Source organism: Salvelinus alpinus, chromosome 23 (genome assembly GCF_045679555.1).
Source record: "Salvelinus alpinus chromosome 23, SLU_Salpinus.1, whole genome shotgun sequence".
In the NCBI taxonomy this organism is placed as follows: Eukaryota; Metazoa; Chordata; class Actinopteri; order Salmoniformes; family Salmonidae; genus Salvelinus; species Salvelinus alpinus.
The window spans coordinates 31,070,062-31,094,780 of NC_092108.1; the positions used below are offsets into that span (position 1 = coordinate 31,070,062).

The 24,719-nt window shown below is 42.1% G+C and overlaps 1 long non-coding RNA gene across 8 annotated transcripts; it reads right to left on the bottom strand.

Moving 5' to 3' along the window:
- Positions 1 to 288: 288 nt before the first annotated feature.
- LOC139550793 (uncharacterized) lies at positions 289 to 24,719 on the bottom strand. 8 transcript variants are annotated; one of them, XR_011670131.1, is made up of 9 exons: positions 24,616 to 24,719; positions 6,367 to 6,508; positions 6,147 to 6,282; positions 5,879 to 5,959; positions 5,510 to 5,704; positions 5,319 to 5,398; positions 5,060 to 5,248; positions 4,469 to 4,595; positions 289 to 3,965 (listed from the first exon to the last, which is right to left on the bottom strand). It is a non-coding gene; the product is annotated as an uncharacterized lncRNA (long non-coding RNA). The 8 variants fall into 8 exon arrangements; XR_011670130.1 differs by having other exon boundaries at positions 5,060 to 5,398; positions 5,534 to 5,704; XR_011670133.1 differs by lacking the exon at positions 5,319 to 5,398.

Sequence of the window (24,719 nt, forward strand, 5' to 3'; positions counted from 1 at the left end):
ACTAAAAACAATTCTTAAATTATATATATTTTAATTTAACCATTATTTAACTAGGCAAGTCAGTTATGAACAAATTCTTATTTACAATGATAACCCACTGTTCCCCGGTAGGCCAACTGCCTTGTTCAGAGGCAAAACGACAGATTTTTACCTTGTCAGCTCAGGGATTTGATCCAGCAACCTTTCGGTTACTAGTCCAATGCTCTAACCACTAGGCTACCTGCTACCCCAACCAGGGACCATTCGTGTCTAAGGCGAACGTGATAACCACTACACTACGGAAACACGTTAGAGTGGATAACTTTGACATTTTATTCTGAAATGTATATGTACATGAGTGCAACAATTTGACATTTTCACAAATATACTTTGATCTACCTAATAAAGTTAGACTTTTAACAGTTATTACTTTTTGGAATGATTTGAACAGGAAGGAACATCTCTGCAAACTTTCATTTTCAGTCAGTTCAAGGACTTTTAAGAGGGCAATGGAATGCAAAGTCATCAATGTACGAAAATAAAAAACTAAGGAAGGACTGGAAGGTTTTTAGGGTGTGGATCAGGTTCAAAACATGTCCATATTGCCCATGTCTCCATCTCCTTTGGCTTTCTTGTCTTGGGATTCAGACCAGGCCTTGTTGATGCTGTGCTTCATCTCATCAAAATTGTTGATAGTCATTTGATGGTTCTTCCCATCCAAATATTTTACAAGTAAAACGAAATACTTGTAATAGGAAACAATGAAGACACATTATACAAATTTAAACTTGGGCAGTGTTGATGAAGAGATGAAAGGGGATTGAAACATTTATCATTGTAACACGACAAAAGCATAGCCCTATCTCTCTGTAAAGTGACCTTCACATTTTCTGGTGCAATGTTGTGTACTCGGTTGCTGTACATTTAGATTTATATCTGCATTTACAAAACGCAGCAAGATGTTTCTTATGCTCTTTATATTTTTTCCTGCGTGGAAAAACTAAGAATTCTGCGTTAGGGCGACCCCTAAGTTCAACTTGCTAGTTATCTAAGTAAGTAGCTAAATTAATATTGTGTTCGAGAAGTCAAAGCCCTTTGGATGAGTTATCTGGACAGACGCCACTGCAGCTTGATTTCCTTCCGTTTTTTCTCCTCTCCATTCTGGTCCATCTGCTCCTCCCTATCTTCTCTGAGCAGGCAGGCCCAGTTGCCCTAGCAACTCCAGACATGTAACAGTTTAGTGTGAATCCCTTTTAACTGCACCCAAAGGATTTAATGTTCTCTAGCACACAACCCCAACACAGAAGACCAGGACAGGTAAGTATGCTCAAGGTAAGTTTTAGTTTCAATTCATGGGTTAAAATGGATTGGACCCCGTTTCCCCACCTCCCACAGCAGACTGTGCGATTTCCAAGACTGTGTCCACAAAATAGACCCTCCCCCTTACTCCCTCAGGTAAATATCAAGCATGCAAAAGTGACACACTGCGAAATACTCTGATATGGCACTGCAAACAATATGGTGAAAGGCACTACAATCTCACTCTGGTGCGGCACACAATATGGGACCCACCCTTGGCCCTGCTCTACTCTGCCAACCCCTCTAAAATTACTTTCTACTGCTATGGGACGAAATAGGGAGGGGGAAAGACAACAGAGGGTGGCAGAACCAGATCCTCACAAAAATTGAAATATAAACATCTGTCTGGTGATACCCAGATCTGCACAACTCCCTGTCCTGGAGCGCGCATGGTCTGAGTCTCTGGCTTGGCTATATCACCGATGGCCCCATCTCCGAAGCTGAGGGAGACAGACGGCAGGGAAACCTGCCGACAATAGTGGCTTCCAGTAGTGTGGCAAAATGGCCCAGAGAGAAAGAGTAGTGTAAGGTGTACACAGGAAGAATCACATCCCTCAGTTGGCTGAGCTAAAGCTCCTAGATGTGCGTTGTACCAATGCCTCTCTCGGTCCTCTGCTCCCCACAGCCCCAGTTCGTCGTCAGCACAGCCGCCCACTTCCTCACTTGAATTCACCACTAAGACTCTTCGTCCTGCAGACACTGGTCCAGTGTGCTCACAGCAAACACCTAAGACATGGACACTTGCATAAGGGCCCAATCCCCCCAGAGACATTCTCTACTCAACTCCAAGCATCGAACACCACAAAACACAGGGCTTTAAAGGAAATGACAGCCAATCCCCACACGTGCGTCTGATCACACAAGCTCCTACACCCCCCCGACCCCAACATACACACTTTCTCTGTAGTTTCTGTGTAGGTCTGCCTGTATAAGGTGCCTGTCCTTAGCTGCCATAAGGCAAATTTTATTTATTTTTTCACCTTTATTTAACCAGATAGGCCAGTTGAGAACAAGTTCTCATTTACAACTGTGACCTGGTCAAGATAAAGCAAAGCAGTGCAACAAAAACACAGTTACACATAGGATAAACAAACATAGTCAATAACACAATAGAAGTAAGGAGGTAAGGCAATAAATAAGCCAAATAGTGGCAAAGTAATTACAATTTAGCAATTTACACTGGAGTGATATATGTGCAGATGAGGATGTGCAAGTAGAAATACTGGTGTGCAAGAGAGCAGAAAAACAAAAACAAATATAGGGATGAGGTAGGTAGTTGGTTGGATGGGCTATTTACAGATGGGCTGTGTACAGATGGGCTGTGTAGATATGAGGGAGATATAAGTCTCCAACTTCAGTGATTTTTTGCAATTCCTTCCAGTCATTGGCAGCAGAGAACTGGAAGGAAAGGCGGCCAAAGGAGGTGTTGGCTTTGGGGATGACCAGTGAAATATACCTGCTCGAGCGCGTGCTACGGGTGGGTGTTGCTATGGTGACCAGTGAGCTGAGATAAGGCGGAGCTTTACCTAGCAAAGACTTATAGATGACCTGGAGCCAGTGGGTTTGGCAACGAATATGTAGCAAGGACTAGCCAACGAGAGCATACAGGTCGCAGTGGTGGGTAGTATATGGGGCTTTGGTGACAAAACGGATGGCACTGTGATAGACTACATCCAGTTTGCTGAGTAGTGTTGGAGGCTATTTTGTAAATGACATCGCCGAAGTCGAGGATCGGTTGGAAGGTCAGTTTTACGAGGGTATGTTTGGCCGCATGAGTGAAGGAGGCTTTGTTGCAAAATAGGAAGCCAGTTTTAGATTTCATTTTTGATTGGAGATGCTTAATAGGAGTCTGGAAGGAGCGTTTACAGTCTAGCCAGACACTCTGAATATGTGGACAACTATAAATACCTAAGTCAGAACCGTCCAGAGTAGTGATGCTAGTCGGTCGGGTGGGTGTTCGTTTTACTAGCATTTAAGAGCAGTTGGAGGCCACGGAAGGAGTGTTGTATGGCATTGAAGCTTGTTTTGGAGGTTTGTTAAGTGTCCAAAGAAGGGCCAGATGTATACAGAATGGTGTCGTCTGCGTAGAGGTGGATCAAAGAATCACCCGCAGCAAGAGCGACATCGTTGATATATACAGAGAAAAGAGTCGCCCTGAGAATTTAACCCTCTGGCACCCCCATAGACTGCCAGAGGTCCGGACAACAGTCCCTCAGAGTTCAGTGTGTCAAATCGATCTGTGAAGTAGCTAGTGAACCAGGCGAGGCAGTCATTAGTGAAACCAAGGCTGTTGACGATAAAAATACGGTGATTGACAGAGTCATAAGCCTTGGCCAGGTCGATGAAGTTGGCTGCACAGTACAGTCTTTTATCGATGGCGGTTATGATATCGTTTAGGACCTTGTGCAGCATCACTGCACGCTGCATGGCCCAGAGCAGACTATCCCCCAAACGTTTGGACACCTGGGACCAGACTGGATGGTCTTGCTGGAGAACATCCATGTACTCCAGTCTTAGGGGGAATTGAGGTGACTTGTTCCCTCCATTGTAGGAGTTGATCTGCTTTTTTACTCTCTCCGATGTCCACCTGACTTTTCTGGAGAGCTGCACAGCAATAGTTTGTGCATCTGAAAAACAATTGAAAGAAATGGTCATGAGAAATCTTTCATATAGTTCAAAACACCTGTGTGAATGACAATTAGATAACAACAGCAGTGATATGCCAGGGAGTGATGCAGTGTTCAACAAGACTGAATTGGCTGCAGTACCTGCATACTTTCAGACCAGGCCACAATAGAAAGAGCACTTCAGGACCAGCCTAGTCTGCAGACTTTCCAAAATTGCTGCAGTGTTGAGACCAGCATTCAATCCGGTCAGAAGACTTAATGTTGAATGGATTAAGCAGGTGAGGGGGGCATTCAGTCTTTGGGATATGTAGTGGAACGTGGCAGCAGGTGGTGATGATAAGAGTATAAAGTAACAGGGAGTAGCTATGCAGATCTAGTGGATTGTGGGACCAGGATACACAGTAGGGTATACGAACGTGTCAGTCATGACTGGTAGGGCTAAGCCAGACAAAGGGCTGTTTAGAGATGGGATAAAACCTTTGGTCAGAGATGTAACTACTTACGCGACTCGATGTTGCTCTGCCAGAGTTTCCACGTCTCTCTCCTGCCAGGTAAGGGACAACGTCCTCTTGTCTGTGAGGGTTTCCTTTATCTTACGGGTCCAAACTTCCACGTCCGACAGTGTGCTGCCTACGACATAATCACAGGCCTAATTAAATCTATTGCAGAACAAAATAAAACCACAGTGCCAGTTTTGCGCTGACTTCTACATGTGCAATGCCCACAAACTAGACAAACATGTCTTATGGAAAATGTTGGGAGTTTGACTAAAATATTGAATTGTCAGTGAAACCACAGCCCTTTTTACATCAGCAGTTGTGAAACAGCATCAAAGTGCTTTACAGAAATCCAGCCTAAAACCCCAAAGAGCAAGGAATGCAGAGGTAGAAGCACAATACAAGCGGTTCATGGTGTGCATGCTTGTCAGACTGATGAATAATCAGAACAGGAAACATTCATAGATGACCAGCAAGGCCAGGTAAAGACCATAATGGCTATAAAGGGTGTAAACACTTCAAGACTCTAGGATCAGATGGCTTTCATGTTTTAAGAAGTCAAGGTTTATGGGTGGGGTGGGTTGTGAGGGCTAGTACCTTGCTGTTCACCTTCCCACAAATGGACCAGACTACACTCAATCATAGGACTGACAGAAGAGAAGTCTTCAGTCTATATTTGAAGGTTGAGACAGTCTGATTCTCTCACACCGGCAAACCATTCCATAAAGAGGAGCTCTGTAGGAGAAAGCCTTGCCTCCAGCTACTGAAGCCCTGCTTCCAATTCATCTGATTGAATAAGCAGAAAAGGATCATTACATATAAACAAAAATGATGAGCAAAACGCATGGAATCTAACCTGGAATGCTGTCTAGTGCCACAACAACTCCTCCTTTGCCTCAGTTTCCTCCTTCTGCTGACAGAGTTGTATTGCCGTTGCTATAACACATGAAGGTGAACATACATTTCATAGATTGTTTCAAATAGATCAGCATCTTCGCAAAATTATATTAAAAGAATCCTGAACAATGTGTCATCGCAATACTTAACTGATTTCCTGTTATACATTGATACCTTGCTTCTCCCAGACCATGTAATAGAGGGCATCGGTGAGGGTGTCAACACGATGAGATGGTGTCATCTCTTTTGTGGTCTTTCAAATTTTCCAAGGTAGAACAACAACCTCTCCATCTGTTCTGTCTCAGCAAGCGCACAACCAGTCACATACCTGGTACCATCAGTGACCTGACATTTAAAGTAAAATCAGAAGCCATAATTACAATGGGAGAAGATAATTAATTAAGGGACTAGGACAAATTACAACTAGCTGTTTCTTAACACTGTTTGGGTAACTGTCTGCAACTACAAAGAAGTGGTGTTTAACAGACTAAATTATAAAGAAAATGTTTTATTCATTACCTGACAGTTAGCATTATGAGCATAGGGTTGAAAGGCTGGCACTGCAAATGTGGGGTCCACAATCAGATCGGGACTGTTTTTCTAAATGGAAAAATAATTTAGTGTAGGAGCAGGTCTTTTGTGAATTTGTGTAAAACATTACTTATGATTACAAAGCAGGTATGAAGCAATCAGTTTCAAGCCATTCATAAAACCGTATCATGTAATTCATGAATCTCTTACTACAGGCTGGTGGTTAAATATTCAATACATTAATGTATTGTTATACCTGACATAGATTGACCTATCAATTTTTCCTGTAAATGAGGCTTCAGCTGGAAAGCAATGTCATAGTGAAGAAACGTTGTGATGTTTGGTCCCTGCATTGCTTTCAGGTCCCCAGTAGGAACACAGCATTTGCAAGCCTGAAATGACAGTTCAACATCAGTCATCATAGCCAATGTCATACATAAATAAAATACATCAGCTATACATCTGAAGCATCCAACCATCCACAAACTTCTCTCATCTCTTCAGGTTCAGGAACTTCAGCGGATGCTTGTGCCTGCACGCCATTCCAAACACACCAGTTACGTCCACTTTCTGGATTTTGGATCGCAGCACATCCCCGGCTTGAAATCCTGGGCACCCCTGTAAAATGAAGTGAACAAGCATGAGTAAACAACGTCCTCCATATTCACTAAGTAGTTCATTTGTATTTAGCAAAATTTGTATTCCAGCAAAATTAAGGTGTTTACACAATTTTAAAAACATCACAAATTTGACAACACATTGCGTGCCCTCAGGCCCCTACTCCACCACGACCACATCTACAGTAGAAAATCTGTGTGTACGTTATCGTGTATGCATGTGTCTGTGCCTATGTGTTGCTTCACAGTCCCCGCTGTTCCATAAGGTGTATTTTTATGTGTTTTTAAAATCTAATTTTACTGTTTGCATCAGTAACTTGATGTGGAATAGAGTTCCATGTAGTCATGGCTCTATGTAGTACTGTGTCCCTCCCATAGTCTGTACTGGACTTGGGGACTGTGAATAGATTTCTTGTGGAATGTCTTGTGGTGTATGCATGGGTGTCAGAGCTGTGAGGCAGTAGTTCAAACAGACAGCTCGGTGCATTCAACATGTCAATACCTCTCATAAATACAAGTAGTGATGAAGTCACTCTCCTCCACTTTGAGCAAGGAGAGATTGACATGCATATGATTCATATTATCTTTCTGTGTACATCCAAGGGCAAGCCGTGTTGCCCTGTTCTGAGTCAATTGCAATTTTCCTAAACCCATTTTTGTGGCACTTGAACACTCGACCAGGTGCGACAAAACTAGGGCCTGTAGGATCTGCTTGGTTGATAAGTGCTGCTCTACCTTCTTAACAGCACTTTATTATGGACAGACTTCTCCCCATCTTAGCTACTCTTGTATCAATATGTTTTGACCATGACAATTTACAATCCAAAGATATTCCAAGCAGTTTAGTCACATCAACTTGCTTAATTTCCACATTATTACAAGATTTAGTTGGGGTTTAGAGTTTAGTGAATGATGTGTCCAAAATGCAATGCTTTTAGAAATATTTAGGACTAACTTATTCCTTGCTACCCACTCTGAAACTAACTGCAGCTCTTTGTTAAGTGTTGCAGTCATACTCAAAGCCAGTGGCATGTCATTAGTAAAGGTTGAAAAAAGTAATGGGCCTAGACAGCTGTCCTGGGGAATTCCTGATTCTACCTGGATTATGTTGAGGCTTCCATTAAAGAACACCCTCTGTAGCCATAATATAGCAGGGGGTGTAAAGCCATAACACATACGTTTTTTTCAGCAGCAGACTATGATGGATAATGTCAAAAGCCGCACTGAAGTCAAACAGCCCCCACAACATTTGATCAATTTCTCTTAGCCAATCATTAGTCATTTGTGTAAGTGCTGTGCATGTTGAATGTACTTCCCTATAATCATGTTGAAAGTTTGTTTACTGTAAAATAGCATTGTATCTGGTCAAATTTTTTCTCTCAAGTTTACTAAGGTTTGGTAACAGGCTGGTCGGCTATTTGAGCCAGTAAAGGGGGCTTTACTATTCTTTGATAGCGGCATGACTTGCTTCCCTCCAAGCCTGGGGGCGCACAATTTCTAGTAGGTTTAAATTGAAAATATGTCAAATAGGAGTGGCAATATCGTCCTCTATTATCCATAGTAATTTCCCATCCAAGTTGTCTGACCCCGGTGGCTCGTCCTCTTCCACACTTTATGGAATTCAAAAGTACAATGCTTGTCTTTCATAATTTGGTCAGATATACTTGGATGTGTAGTGTCAGCGTTTGTTGCTTCCATGTCATGCCTAAGTTTACTAAATTTGCAACAGTTGGCCAATCGGTTGTGCAGCCAGACTTATTCACAATACCTTTTGCCTCATCCCTCAACCATAACATTTTTTCAATTCCTCATCAATCCATGTGGATTTAACAGTTTGTACAGTCATTTTCTTAAATAGGTACATGCTTATTAGTAACTGGAATAAACAATTTCATAAATGTGTCAAGTGCAGTGTTTGTTTGCTCCTCATTACACACCACAGAACATCAACATTTCTTTACATCAACATTGGAATCACTACAAAATGCACTATATTAGGCCCAGAACTTTGGTTTTCCTAGATATGGCTACTTTGTGATCACCACATCCGATGGATCTGGATACTGCTTTCAAGCTAATTTCTGTAGCGTTAGTAAAGATATGATCAATACATGTTGTTGATTTCATTCCTGTGCTGTTTGTAACTACCCTGGTAGGTTGACTGATAACCTGAACAAGGTTGCAGTTTGGTTAGAGTTTGAAGTTTTTTCTTGAGTGGGCAGCTTGATGAAAGCCAGTTAATATTTACAATCACCCTGAAAATATGCCTCTGTTGATATCACATTATCAAGCATTTCACACGTTATCCAGATACTGACTGTTAGCACTTGGTCTATAGCAGCTGCCCACCAGAATGGGCTTTAGGTGAGGCAGATGAACCTGTAGCCGTATTACTTCAACAGTATTTAACATGAGATTCTCTAATCTTTACAGGAATGTGGTTCTGAATAAAAACAGCAACACTACCATTTCTATATTTTCTGTAAATGTTATAACCTTGTATTGCTACCACTTTATCAAAGGTATTATCTAAGTGAGTTTCAGAGATAGAATATGAATGTCAAATGTTACTATGAGATATGCTCATGTTATTTATGTTAGTGCAGGGTGAGCTGCACACAGTGGGATTCCTCCTAGGGCACACCGCCTCAGTACTAACAGTATAAATCTGGTTCACAGGCACTTGATTACTGCATACAATAGCTGTAGGATCAGCAGAGGAATACAGGGAAGTTAGAGGGAAATAAATGAAGTTACTTACATTGTGTCTACCAACGCCCCTGGTGTAATGTACATTTGTGGAAGCATTATGACAACTGCGTCAAAATGGTAGGGATTAGTCAAGTTGGGCTTGGGTCATTGATAAGTCATTGTCTCAACACAGCCTTATAATGCTGTGAAAGCATAGAGGAAAGCAAATTATTTGGGTGGATCCCATCCTTATAAAACGTGTTTTGTTTATCGAAATTGTCAACAAAAGTTACTCATTGAGCTGCAATAATCACGTATTCATGTAATCTGTTAAACTTTTTGGACAGAATAGTCCAATGCTAGAGACATATCAACAAGGATAAATGGGTTCTCCTGATTTCAAATCAAACCATTTAACTTCTCCAGCATTAGCCCAGCTGTTGGTTATACACAAACAAGTCACTCAGAAGAGGGCAAGTGAAACTAACCGATTGTGAGATACAATTCCTTTAAAACGATGATGCAAATAATTCATTATCCACAATTATTAGGGATACAGAGAATGGACATTTGCAAGGGTACCTCTTAAGGATCGGACCCTTTAAAAAAAAAATATTTAGCTAAAAATGACATACCCAAATCTAACTGCCTGTAGCTCAGGACCTGAAGCAAGGATATGAATATTTATGATACCAATTGAAAGGAAACACTAACATTTGTGGAAATGTGAAATGTAGGAGAATATAACACATTAGATCTGGTAAAAGATAATACAAAGGGGAAAAAAGCATTTATTTTGTTTTCATCTTTGAAATGCAAGGCCACAATGTATTATTCCAGTTTAGGCACAATTTAGATTTTGGCCACTAGATAGAAGCAGTGTATGTTCAAAGTGTTAGACTAATCCAATGAACCATTGCATTTCTGTTCAAAATGTTGTATTAAGTCTGCCCAAATGTGCCTAATTGGTTTATTAATACATGTTCGAGTTAATAACTGTAAACTCTTCTCAAACAATAGCATGATATTCTTTCACTGTAAATTAGACAGTACAGTTAAATTCTTGTAGATCTAAGCTTTCTGTCCATATCAGATGTGTCGGTCCTGGAAAATGTTCTCGTTACTTTCAACCTCATGCTAATCACATTAGTGCACTTTAGCTCAACCGTCCCGCGGGGGGGGGGGGGGCACGGCACACACTTCCTCTAGAGGTTAAACCCTTTCGCTCTTTGGGAAGCATAGGTCCTTTACGCAGTTGTTTCTTCATGAATGTATCTGTAAATCGGTAGTATTCACTAAATGGATGATTGGTCCACCTAGCTTTACGAGAGCCCCATTATCCAGCGTGTGGTGGATCCAGACAGGCCTTCATGGCAACCGTAGCGCACCCACAGAACTTTGACCTGTCTACGAATCCCATAGTTCAGCGGTTTCTGCCTCCCACATCTTGGATGAGGGGTTAGGTTTTTCAGAGGTTTGCAGTGGTATTGCTGCATAACATTACTACTGTTTGGCAAGGCAATGATAGAAGATCTATAAAAAAGACAACTGAGGTGGATCCAGATATCTCCCCTAAACAATTATGAACAACATTCAATTCAAAATATGACAACAAATAAGAATCTTAGCTTACTGAGACTTTACAGTTGTTCCTTAAATTGTTATCATTGTAATATCTGTGGACAGAGAGGAAAACTCAAATAAGTGGATTTGGCTATTTCAGCCACACCTGTTGCTGACAGGTGTATATTAAAAAAAAAAATCGAGCACACAGCCATGCAATATCCATAGACAGACATTGGCAGTAGAATGGCCATACTGAAGAGCTCAATGACTGTCATAGGGTGCCACCTTTCCAATAAGTCAGTTCGTCACATTTCTGCCCTGCTAGAGCTGTCCCGGTCAACTGTAAGTGCTCTTATTGTGAAGTGGAAATGTCAAGGAGCAACAACAGCTCAGCTGCGAAGTGGTAGGCCACACATGCTCACAGAATGGGACCACCGAGTTCTGAAGCAGGTTAAAATAATCTGTCCTCGGTTGCAACATTCACTATAGAGTTCCAAACGGCCTCTGGAAGCAACGTCAGCACAATAACTGTTTGTCGGGAGCTTCATGAAATGGGTTTCCATGGCCGAGCAACCTCACACAAGCCTAAGATCACCAATTGCAATGTCAAGCGTCGGCTGGAGTGGTGTAAAGCTCGCCGCTATTGTACCCTGGAGCAGTGGAAACGCATTCTCTAGAGTGATGAATTACGCGTCATCATCTGGCAGTCCGACGGACAAATCTGGGTTTGGCGGATGCCAGGAAAATGCTACTTGTCCCAATGCATAGTGCCAACTGTAAAGTTTGGTGGAGGAGGAATAATGGTCTGGGGCTGTTTTTCATTGTTCGGGCTAGGACCATTAGTTACAGTCAAGGGAAATCTTAACGCTACAGCATACAATGACATTGTAGACAATTCTGTGCTTCAACTTTGTGGCAACAGGTTCAGGAAGGCCCTTTCCTGTTTCAGGATGACAATGCCCCCGTGCACAAAGTGAGCTCCATACAGAAATGGTTTGTCGAGATAGGTGTGGAAGAACTTGATTGGCCTGAACTACATATTAATGCCGATGATTTTGGAGTAAGATGTTCATACCTTTGGTCATGTAGTGTGTATATAGTGACTTTGGAAAGTATTCAGACCTCTTGACTTCACACATTTTGTTATGTTACAGCCTTATTCTAAAATGAATTAAATCGTCCCCCCCCCCCCTCAATCCACACACAATACCCCATAATGACAAAGTAAAAATAGTTTTGAAACTTTTGATAATTTATAAAGAAAATGGAATATCATATTTACATAAGTATTCAGACCCTTTACTAAGTACTTTGTTGAAGCACCTTTGGATGTTGATTTTTGCTCCGGTCTGGACCAAATCTGAACCAATCATAGACATCTATATTTGGTTCATAATTTGGTCCGGTCCGGCCTTAATTTGAATTTCCACAAACATCCGGCCTATATTTGGGCCAAACATAGAAGTTCAGATTTGGTCTGGACCGGCCTCGATTTAGCTCAAACATAGACGTCTATCATAGACGTCTATGTTTCACAAGTCTGGCCAGCACAGTAGAGCACAGTACACAGTAGGATTGGGCGTTAACCAGATATCCACCTTCATACCGTGCCTGTGCCATCCGTGGATATGTTATTTCCGTGCTCACATGGGGTGCCATTTTTTGCCCAAATGTAAATAAAGCCTCAAAAATGTAAATTACCAGAATGATGACAAAATGCTAACAAGTTTAAAGGAAGTTATAGCGGATGCTAGGTAAATGCTAACGAGCACATGCAAACATTTACTACTAGGACACAACCCAGCTCATAAGGTTATGCAACTATGTCAAAATGCAGTTTGCAGTACACACAAAACAAATATTAGGCAGCAGGGATCTAAATCAAGGAGGGGATTATCTCTGTTGCTGTTACCAAGAAGCTTGATCTTGCAAGATAACATTAGACACTTATCTGACATTAGCAAGTTAACAAAACCCAGCTGGAAATGATTTATTTGGATAGTTAACTTAATAGTTATAGGATTTATAGCTAGCAAACAGTGAATTTCATACAAGTGTAACTTCATCACCTCACTTAAGTTGTGCTGCAGGAGTGACTCCCCTTACGAAGCACACATATATCTTGTTGTGCTCCTTTGTAAACAAACACGTGACTGGCTCAAACCGCTGTTTTGGGCTAACTAGTACCGGTAAGCTTCATAAAGAAAGATTATTTAAACAGGCGAAATGATGAACGCGATCTGCTTTATTACCTAGTGCACAAGTTGACTGCAGGTATTTATTTCAAAAGTACTAATATTCAAACTAAGCCCCCCCCAAAAAATGCACTTACCAGAATGCTAGCAAAAAGTACTAAGGAAGCCTTACAGACAACACTAACGAGTGCATTGTGAACATTTTGTACAGTTTCTGACCTAAACTCTACAAGTAGCTCAAAATCGCTACTGACAGTTTGTTGCACGCACAAAACAAATATTAGCCAGCAAGGCTCTTGATCCAGGAGGGGATGCTCTGCTGTTACCAAGCAAATGCTTGGTTTTGGAAGAAATAAAAAGTAGTGCAGTGTTTCCGCTGCAGTCATAAAAATAAAAATAAAGAATTACATGAAACAATATTTCTGTGGAGGCACACTTTAAATGCTAGAACAGTCCACATTTAATTTCTCTGCATACAAAACTTGTCATGAATTTGCTAAAAGTCTAAAAACATGTTTTCACTTTGTCGTTATGGGGTATTGCCTGAAAAAAAACAACATTTAATACATTTTGAATTCCGGCTGTAACACAAAATGGGGAATTAGTCAAGCGGTATGAATACTTTTTGAAGGCACTGTTAATGCATGTTGTTTGGGACATAATTCTTCAAATCAAATTTTATTTGTCACACGCGCCAAATACATAAGGTGTAGACTTTACAGTGAAATGCTTACTTAAAAGCCCTTAACCAACAATGCAGTTAAGAAAAATACCAAAAGAAAATAAGAAATAAAAGTAACAAATAATTAAAGCAGTAAAATAACAATAGCGAAGCTATATACAGGGGTACCTGTACAGCGTCAATGTGCAGGGGCACCAGTGTCAAGGTAATTGAGGAAATATGTACATGTAGGTAGAGTTATTAAAGTGACTATGCATAGATAAAAGAGAGTAGCAGCAGCGTAAAAGAGAGGGGGGGGGGGGGGGGCAATTAGTCTGGGTAGGCATTTGATTAGATGTTCAGGAGTCTTATGGCTTGGGGGTAGAAGCTGTTGAGAAGCCTCTTGGACCTAGACTTTGTGCTTCGGTACCGTTTGCCATGCGGTTGCAGAGAGCACAGTCTATGACTAGTGTGGCTGGAGTCTGACAATTTTTAGGGCCTTCCTCTGACACCGCCTGGTATAGAGGTCCTGGAAAGCAGGAAGCTTGGCCCCGGTGATGTACTGGGCCTTACGCACTACCCTCTGTAGTGCCTTGCGGTCAGAGGCCGAGCAGTTGTCATATTAGGCAGGACTCTTTAAATCTGCGTATTCCTCCAAAGCTCAGCTGTCCTGAGTCTGCACAACTCTGCCAGGACCTAGGATCAAGAGAGACTCAAGTGTTTTAGTACTATATCTCTTGACACAATGATGAAAATAATCATGGCCTCTAAACCTTCAAGCTGCATACTGGACCCTATTCCAACTAAACTACTGAAAGAGCTGCTTCCTGTGCTTGGCCCTCCTATGTTGAACATATTAAACGGCTCTATCTACCGGATGTGTACCAAACTCACTAAACGTGGCAGTAATAAAGCCTCTTGAAAAAGCCCAACCTTGACCCAGAAAATATAAAAAAAACTATCGGCCTATATCGAATCTTCCATTCCTCTCAACATTTTTTGGAAAAGCTGTTGCGCAGCAACTCACTGTCTTCCTGAAGACAAACAATGTATACGAAACGCTTCATTCTGGTTTTAGACCCCATCATAGCACTGAGACTGCACTTGTGAAGGTGGTAAATTACCTTTTAATGGCGTCAGACCGAGACTCTGCATCTGTCCTCGTGCTCCTAGACCTTAGTGCTGCCTTTGATACCATCGATCACCACATTCCTTTGGAGAGATTGGAAACCCAAATTGGTCTACACGGACAAGTTCTGGCCTGGTTTAGATCTTATCTGTCGGAAAGATATCAGTTTGTCTCTGAATGGTTTGTCCTCTGACAAATCAACTGTACATTTCGGTGTTTCTCAAGGTTCCGTTTTAGGACCACTATTGTTTTCACTATATATTTTACCTCTTGGGGATGTCATTCGAAAACATAATGTTAACTCACTGCTATGCGGATGACACACAGCTGTACATTTCAATGAAACATGGTGAAGCCCCAGAATTGCCCTCGCTAGAAGCCTGTGTTTCAGACATAAGTGGATGGCTGAAAACGTTCTACTTTTAAACTCGGACAAAACAGAGATGCTTGTTCTAGGTCCCAAGAAACAAAGAGATCTTCTGTTGAATCTGCCTCTAACCCTATTACAGGGGCTGAGTCACTGGCTTACTGGTGCTCTTTCATGCCGTCCCTAGGAGGGGTGCGTCACTTGAGGGGGTTGAGTCACTGACGTGATCTTCCTGTCTGGGTTGGCGCCCCCCCTTGAGTTGTGCCGTGGCGGAGATCTTTGTGGGCTATACTCGGCCTTGTCTCAGGATGGTAAGTTGGTGGTTGAAGATATCCCTCTAGTGGTGTGGGGGCTGTGCTTTGGTAAAGTGGGTGGGGTTATATCCTTCCTGTTTGGCCCTGTCCGGGGGTATCATCGGATGGGGCCACAGTGTCTCCTGACCCCTCCTGTCTCAGCCTCCAGTATTTATGCTGCAGTAGTTTATGTGTCGGGGGGCTAGGGTCAGTTTGTTATATCTGGAGTACTTCTCCTGTCTTATCCGGTGTCTTTCTCTCTTTCGGAGGACCTGAGCCCTAGGACCATGCCTCAGGACTACCTGGCATGATGACTCCTTGCTGTCCCCAGTCCACCTGGCCGTGCTGCTGCTCCAGTTTCAACTGTTCTGCCTGCGGCTATGGAACCCTGACCTGTTCACCGGACGTGCTACCTGTCCCAGACCTGCTGTTTTCAACTCTCTAGAGACCGCAGGAGCGGTAGAGATACTCTTATTGATCGGCTATGAAAAGCCAACTGACATTTACTCCTGAGGTGCTGACTTGCTGCACCCTCGACAACTACTGTGATTATTATTATTTGACCATGCTGGTCATTTATGAACATCTTGGCCATGTTCTGTTATAATCTCCACCCGGCACAGCCAGAAGAGGACTGGCCACCCCTCATAGCCTGGTTCCTCTCTAGGTTTCTTCCTAGGTTTCGGCCTTTCTAGGGAGTTTTTCCTAGCCACCGTGCTTCTACACCTGCATTGCTTGCTGTTTGGGGCTTTAGGCTGGGTTTCTGTACAGCACTTTGAGATATCAGCTGATGTAAGAAAGGCTATATAAATAAATTTGATTTTGATTTGATGCAACCCATCAGGATACTCTCGATGGTGCAGCTGTGGAAGCTTTTGAGGATCTGAGGACCCATGCCAAATCTTTTCAGTCTCCTGATGGGGAATAGGTTTTGTCGTAACCTCTTCACGACTGTCTTGGTGTGCTTGGACCATGTTCGTTTGTTGGTGATGTGGACGCCAAGGAACTTGAAGCTCTCAACATGCTCCACTACAGCCCCGTAGATGAGAATGGGGGAGTGCTCGGTCCTTGTTTTCCTGTAGTCCACAATCATCTCCTTTGTCTTGATCACATTGAGGGAGAGGTTGTTGTCCTGGCACCATACGGCCAGGTCTCTGACCTCCCTCATCGTTGTCGGTGATCAGGCCTACCACTTGTGTCGTCGGCAAACTTAATGGTGTTGGAGTCATGCCTGGCCGTGCAGTCATGCGTGAACAGGGAGTACAGGAGGGGACTGAGCACGCACTCCTGAGGGGCCCCTGTATTGAGGATCAGCATGGCGGATGTGTTGTTACCGACCCTTACCACCTGGGGGCAGCCCGTCAGGAAGTCCAGGATCCAGTTGCAGAGGGAAGTGTTTAGTCCCAGGGTCCTTAGCTTAGCGATGAGCTTTGAGGGCAATATGGTGTTGAACGCGGAGCTGTAGTCAATGAATAGTGTTCTCACATGGGTGTTCCTTTTGTCTTGGTTTGAAAGGGCAGTGTGGAGTGCAATAGAGATGGCTACAGACGTGAGTGCTCTGGGTCGGTAGTCATTTAGGCAGGTAACCTTAGTGTTCATGGGCACAGGGACTATGGTGGTCTGCTTAAAACATGTTGGTATTACAGACTCGGACAGGGAGAGGTTGAAAATGTCAGTGAAGACACTTGCCAGTTGGTCAGCGCATGCTCGCAGTACACGTCCTGGTAATCCGTCTGGCCCTGCGGCCTTGTGAATGTTGATATGTTTAAAAGGTCTTACATCGGCTGCAGAGAGCATGATCACACAGTCATCCAGAACTGCTGATGTTCTCATGCATGTTTCAGTGTTACTTGCCTCGAAGCGAGCATAGAAGTTATTTAGCTCGTCTGGTAGGCTCGTGTCACTGGGCAGCTCTCGGCTGTGCTTCCCTTTGTTGTCTGATAGTTTTCAAGCCCTGCCACATCCGACAAGCATCAGAGCCAGTGTAGTATGATTCGATCTTAGTCCTGTATTTATGCTTTGCTTGTTTGATGGTTCGTCGAAGGGCATAGCGGAATTTCTTATAAGCCTCCGGGTTAGAGTCCCGTTCCTTGAAAGCGGCAGCTCTACCCTTTTAGCTTAGTGCGAATGTTGCCTGTAATACATGGCTTCTGGTTGGTGTATGAACGTACAGTCACTGTGGGGACGACGTCAGTGACTGTACGTACAGTAGATGCTAATTAGATACAAATATTTGCCTACTTTTGGGATCTAGCTAATGATTAACCCAATAGGGTAAATGCAGATTGGCAACCCCATTCTTCAGCCTATTTATTTATAGCCACTATGCTGCATCAGTTGGGCTACAGGTGATAATGCTTATTGCTAATAATATTCCTGATAATATGGACCATGCATAGACTATTTGCATGGTCCAACATGTTGAAATAATATAAATAAATAATTTTACCAATATGTTATTGAGCTCATCTCTGGAGGAGGAAATTATATTTTAGATGGTGTCAGCATTACTTTCATACATTTTGAGTAGACTGTCCTTTTAAAGTCACTAGATCTGAGTTTCTCAGTGATTATAGATGAAAAAAATACCACGGGCCCCCAAAACCGCTACAAATTCTTCCAGAGGGAACACCGGTATAGTATACTGTATTGTACTCTACTTTATTCTAATGTACTCTACTGAATTTAACTCCACTATGCTCTAATACATTAAACTACTGTACCATATACTGTAATGTACTCTGTCCTGTACCACACCGTACTGTACTGGGTTTGAGTTTATTCTTGCTCACATAAAACTGAAGAAATGCTCGAATTTACATTTCTACTAATTGCTATACACTTATTTAAAATATATAATGTGATATAAATAGAATATTGAACAATTGAAACAGGACATTTATGATGGAAATTTAAATATTAAAAGGTGATTAAAAAATATATAATTTTTGGGAGAACCATTTAAGAGCTAAAGTTATTAAACAGTCTGATAGCAGTGGGTAGAGTGGCGGTTCGTACAGACAGTTATACAGGGCAGTTCGTGGCTGTTTCTCAGGAGCCTGGTGGTGGAGTTACCTCTTTTTGGAGGGAGCAGTTCATTCAGTGGATGGTCAAGAGTGTGCATGTCCTTCACCAGATGCACTGCAGCCTGCTCTCGGCTGCTCTGCAGTGAGGGGAGCTGTGGTTGGACTGCTCAACCTCTGGAGATGATCCTCAAGACCCTCAACTGCACCCTGTCTTGTTGGGCCTGCTGCTTTTTACTGCATCCAACTAACAGCACTCCACCGTATTCCAGACAAGGCCTCACCAATGTAGTATAGACCAGATCTTCAGTGGGTAGGCCATTTCTGGCAAGAACAGTCAAAAAGTGCAGGTGTTATGAGGCCTTCCTCACTGACTACTCCCCATGTGTGTCACCACTGAGGTTAGAGGCTAGATGAAAACCAAGATACTTAGCTGTTACCAATGGTACTTTCTGTCCTCCTATGATCAGTGGTGCAGGTTGTGGATGGGCTCTAGAAAAACATATCTGAATTTCCATAGACTTTGTCCCATTCAGGAGCATGTTGTTGGATGTGGTCCACTCTTCCAGCTGTTTTGCCTCCAAGCCCATGGAAATTCCTCTTTGATGCTGGTTAATGGTATGGCTCGGGACAGCCCTACATCGTCTGAATATCCCGTGTCCAGAGTAGAGGTCGACCGATTAATTGGCATGGCTGATTAATTAGGGCCGATTTCAAGTTTTCATAACAATCGGTATTTTTGGACGCCGATTACATTGCACTCCACGAGGAGACTGCGTGGCAGGCTGACCACCTGTTACGCAAGTGCAGCAAGGAGCCAAGGTAAGTTGCTAGCATTAAACTTATCTTATAAAAAACAATCTTAACATAATCACTAGTTAACTACACATGGTTGATGATATTACTCGTTTATCTAGCTTGTCCTGCGTTGCAAATAATCAATGTGGTGCCTGTTAATTTATCATCGAATCACAGCCTACTTCACCAAACGGGTGATGATTTAACAAGCGCATTCACGAAAAAAAGCACTGTCGTTGCACCAATGTACCTTACCATAAACATCAATGCCTTTCTTAAAATCAATACACAAGTATATATTTTTTAAACCTGCATATTTAGTTAAAAGACATTTTAGCAGGCAATATTAACTAGGGAAATTGTGTCACTTCTCTTGCGTTCTGTGCAAGCAGAGCCAGGGTATATGCAGCAGTTTGGGGCGCCTGGCTCGTTGCGAACTGTGTGAAGACCATTTCTTCCTAACAAAGACCGTAATTAATCTGCCAGATTTTTACATAATTATGACATAACATTGAAGATTGTGCAATGTAACAGCAATATTTAGACTTATGGATGCCTCCCATTCGATAAAATACGGAACGGTTCCGTATTTCACTGAAAGAATAAACGTTTTGTTTTTTCGAAATGAGAGATTCCGGATTTGACCATATTAATGAACAAAGGCTCGTATTTCTGTGCGTTTATTATATTATAAATAAGTCTATGATTTGATAGAGCAGTCTTAGCGGTGGTAGGCAGCAGCAGGCTCGTAAGTATTCATAAGTAAACAGCACTTTCCTGCATTTGCCAGCAGCACTTCGCAATGCTTGAAGCATAGCGCCGTTGATGACTTCAAGCCTATCAACTCCCGAGATTAGGCAGGCAATACTATAGTGCCTATAAGAACATCAAATAGTAAAAAGGTATATGAAATACAAATGGTAGAGAGAGAAATAGTCCTATAATAACTACAACCTAAATCTTATCTGGGAATATTGAAGACTCATGTTAAAAGGAACCACTAGCTTTCATTTGTTCTCATTTAGGTACACTTTAGGTATGGGACACACATTGACAATCTTCCAGGCAGCAGGAACAGTCCCTGCTGTAGGTGTTATTATCCATGTACAAGAACATTTAAGATAAATACACAATGCAGAGGATGAGAGTTTGAGAGGATGAGAGGACTAAAAACTAGAGGATTAACGATCAATAGGAGTTGGTTTTCAGTTCAACATCTGTGGGATGTCAGTCATGAACTCAGAGCGACGTGGGCCACGTTTTCATTGGTCTGTACAATGAGTCTGGAGTGGGATACTTGTTATTTGGCCATTGGCCAAGTTTTCCTGCAAGGACTTCTGATTGGTCAGCCCCAGGCAAGGGTGGGGGGTTATAAGTGGCATCCTGTCCTTTGTTCTGGGGGAAAAGCTGAGGACAGGGAGACTGAACATCTGACTCGCAGCATAACATCTTGATTTGTCCTCTCTGAATAAACACATTTTTCTCCCCCTGATTTGCTTTAGCAATTTATGTTATTATTCAATAACACAAACTTTAACACATGTGTGTGATGACAGAGGCTAGATCTTCTGCATGCTCTTTCAGTAGCCAGGCTGGAATGACACCAGAACCACACTCTTTACATGGGGCGAGTCTGGTCAGAGCTTGCTTTCTGGCCAATGCTGCACAGCTCAACCTGCCTTGTAGGCATGGGCAGGGGGAGATGGCAAGAGGTGCTTGTCCATGCCTCAGCAAAGAAGGCATTAAAAACAACCTGTATTCTCCCTACTGATGTTCTCTTTTGTCCCAGTCCTTTGTTAATGTAGTCCCACCATTCCTTAGGGCTTTTCTTCTTTAGGTCCTGGATTTCAGTTATGTAGTAGTTCGTCGTTGCTTCTTTGATAAGCGTTTGCACTGTGTTTCTGTATTTTTCTCCATTTCATTGTTTTACCCCATCTGTTGAAAATCTGTCTTTTCCTGATGGCGGCCTTTATACGTTCAGTCATCCAGGGCTTGTCCATTGTTGTTTTCTTATTTGGCATGCATACATCAAGTGCAGTTTGAATGCAGGAGTTGAACATCTCCATTTTTGCATCAATGCTCTCAGCCTCATATGGCAGACCAGTCAGTACTTTCTGTTCTGGGTTACCAGACGTCCTTTTTTCCGGTGCACCTCGCTTCTCCCTCCTGATGTGTTTGGGGAGAACAGCAGACATTTGTTATCACTGGATCTGAGAGGAGCATGTACAGCGAGGGTGTTATAGAGATTCTTCATATTTGTAATGATCAGATCTAGGATGGAGTCCCCTCTGGTCTTGTCTTTGACCACTTGTTTCATGTCTGGCTGGGAGTTTGTCAGCATCTTCTATGTTCTACTGTACTAAACTGTGCCGTAACGTTCAAACCTGTGAAACATAGCCTAGACGTCTATGAATCGTTCAGACTTGGATCTGGTCCACACCGAACAAATGTGTTTGGGGGCAGAGCCAAACATTTTGGTCATTCAGCAGACGCTCTTATCCAGAGTGATTTACCGCCAGTGCATTCAACAAAGTTAAATAAACAACAACATATCACAGTCATAGCAAATAAAAAGCTTCTGTAACCGTTACTCATTTGTAAGAAGAAAAAAAATCTAAATATATATTTTTAAATCAATAGTTACATATTGGGATATTATTTGACGATATATACCGTTTTGACAATATCATTATGTTATTTTTGTGCTAGTTGGCTGTACCTGCACCAAAGCTTCAGTATTTTTCGAATCGCAATACGCCTAAATATAGAATCGCAATACATATCGTGTCGGCACTTAAGTATCGTGATAATATAGTATCGTAAGGTCCCTGGCAATTCCCAGCCCTATTACTCAGAATGCTATTGAAGTTGATTCTGTATATTGAACTACTTTGAACATAATCGCTGCCAGTTTTAAAGCGTTTGAAAAATGTAACATAAGTGCATGTGATAGATGGGCACAATAAATATTTTGTTGCAATCTACAGCTGGCTCATCATTCCTACTAAGAGGAATGAACAATTATGATATATACTACCGTTCAAAAGTTTGGGGCCACTAAGAAATCCTTGTTCTTGAAAGAAAAGCAAATTTCGTCCATTAAAATAACATCAAATTGATCAGAAATAGTGTAGACGTTCATTTTGTAAATGACTATTGCAGATTGATTTTTAAATGTAACATCTACATAGGCCCATTATCAGCACCATCACTCCTGTGTTCCAATGGCGCGTTGTGTTAGCTGATCCAAGTTAATCATTTTAAAAAGGCTAGCATCCCAGAGTCGCCTCTTCACTGTTGACGTTGAGAATGGTGTTTTGGGGGAACTATTTAATGAAGCTGCTAGTTGAGGACTTGTGAGGCATCTGTTTCTAAAACTAGACACTAATGTACTTGTCCTCTTGCTCAGTTGTGCATCAGGGCCCACTCCTCTTTCTATTCTTGTTAGGGCCAGTTTGCGCTATTCTGTGAAGGGAGTAGTATACAGCGTTGAATGAGATCTTCAGTTTCTTAGCAATTTCTCGCATGGAATAGCCTTCATTTCTCAGAATAGACTGACAAGTTTCAGAAGAAAGTTTTGTTTCTGGCCATTTTGAGCCTGTAATCGAACCCACAAATGCTGATGCTCCAGATACTCAACTAGTCTAAGGCCAGTTTTCAATTGATCAATTAGCTAATCCAAGTATCATTTTTAAAAGGCTAACACAACGTGCCATTGGAACACAGGAGTGATGGTTGCTGACAATGGGTCTCTGTACGCCTATGTAGATATTCCATTTTAAAAAATCTGCCGTTTCCAGCTACAATAGTAATTTACAACATTAACAATGTCTACACTGTATTTCTGATCAATTTGATGTTATTTTAAAAACAAGGACATTTCTAAGTGACCCCAACTTTTGAACGGTAGTGTAATTGAGAATGTACACCTTCCTAATATTGAGTTGCACCCCTTGGCCAACAGAACAGCCTCAATTTGTAGGGGCATGAAAGCGTTCCACAAGGATGCTGGCCCATATTTACTCCAATGCTTCCCACAGTTGTGTGGTGGACCATTCTTGATACACATGGAAAACTGTTGAGCGTGTAAATCCCAGAAGAGTTGCAGTTCTTGACAGACAAACCGGTGTGCCTGGCACCTACTACCATACCGTTCTGCCTGCGGCTATGGAACCCTGACCTGTTCACCGGACATGCTACCTTGTCCCGGACCTGCTGTTTTCGACTCTCTACCGCACCTGCTGTCTCTGAATGATTGGCTATGAAAAGCCAACTGACATTTACTCCTGAGGTGCTGACCTGTTGCACCCTCTACAACCACTGTGAATATTATTATTTGACCCTGCTGGTCATCTATGAACATCTTGGCTATGTACTGTTATCTCCACCCAGCACAGCCAGAAGAGGACTGGCCAACCCTCAGAGCCTGGTTCCTCTCTAGGTTTCTTCAGAGGTTCCTGCCTTTCTGGAGAGTTTTTCCTAGCCACTGCATTGCTTGCTGTTTGGGGTTTTAGGCTGGGTTTCTGTATAACACTTTGTGACATCGGCTGATGTAAAAAGGGCTTTATAAATACATTTGATTGATACCCCATGAAAAAGGCACTTAAATTTTGTTTTTCCCATGGCACACATACACAATCCATGTCTATTTTCTCAGGGCTTAAAAATCCCACTTTAACCGGTTTCCTCCCCTTCATCTACTCTGAAGCAGATTTAACAAGTGACATTATGGAATCATAGCTTTCACCTGGGTTCATCTGGTTAGTATGTCATGGAAAGAGCAGGTGTTCCTAATATTTAGTACACTCAGTGTATAGCAGTTTACATTTGGCCATAGAATCATAACCGAAAATTACATATTTTCAATGTCTGTAAATTAGGTAGTTACATATTTTAAATATCTAGAAGAGACATTTTTACTTTACATTCGTTCATTAAAATAAAACTGATTTAAACTTCTGGAAAATACGCATGACATCTGTATAAGACGTATTTTCGACGTACGGACAATACATATTCTAACCTTTCATTCAGCACCTGAAATGTACGGGATGTCAACGTCTGGAAAACACGTATTTTCATTTAGCTTACTGGGATCTTTACTTTGGTGAGTTACTAAAGTAGATTGAAGCCAGTCAGTCACTTAACACATTTGGGGGAACAAACACATTTTCTAGGAAAGGATAAATTGAAATCCGCAGAGGCAACTCGCTAACGTTAGTTGTTGTCGTGCGATGGAAGAGAGCTAACGTTAGCCTTTCGTTAACATGCTAGCAACTCCTGTCTCTTGCTTCTCTTTCAGGCTATAAAGTCCATAATTGAAAGTCACAATAACACAGACATCTCACCCTGGACAAAAACATTAACAATAATTCAACGACATACCTGTTCAGGTGCACAAAACGAGGATTGAAAAACATTTACCCCCGCAAATGCAGTTCTACAGGCCGTCGCCATCTTGAAAATGACGTCTTCTTCTGTAGTGCTCG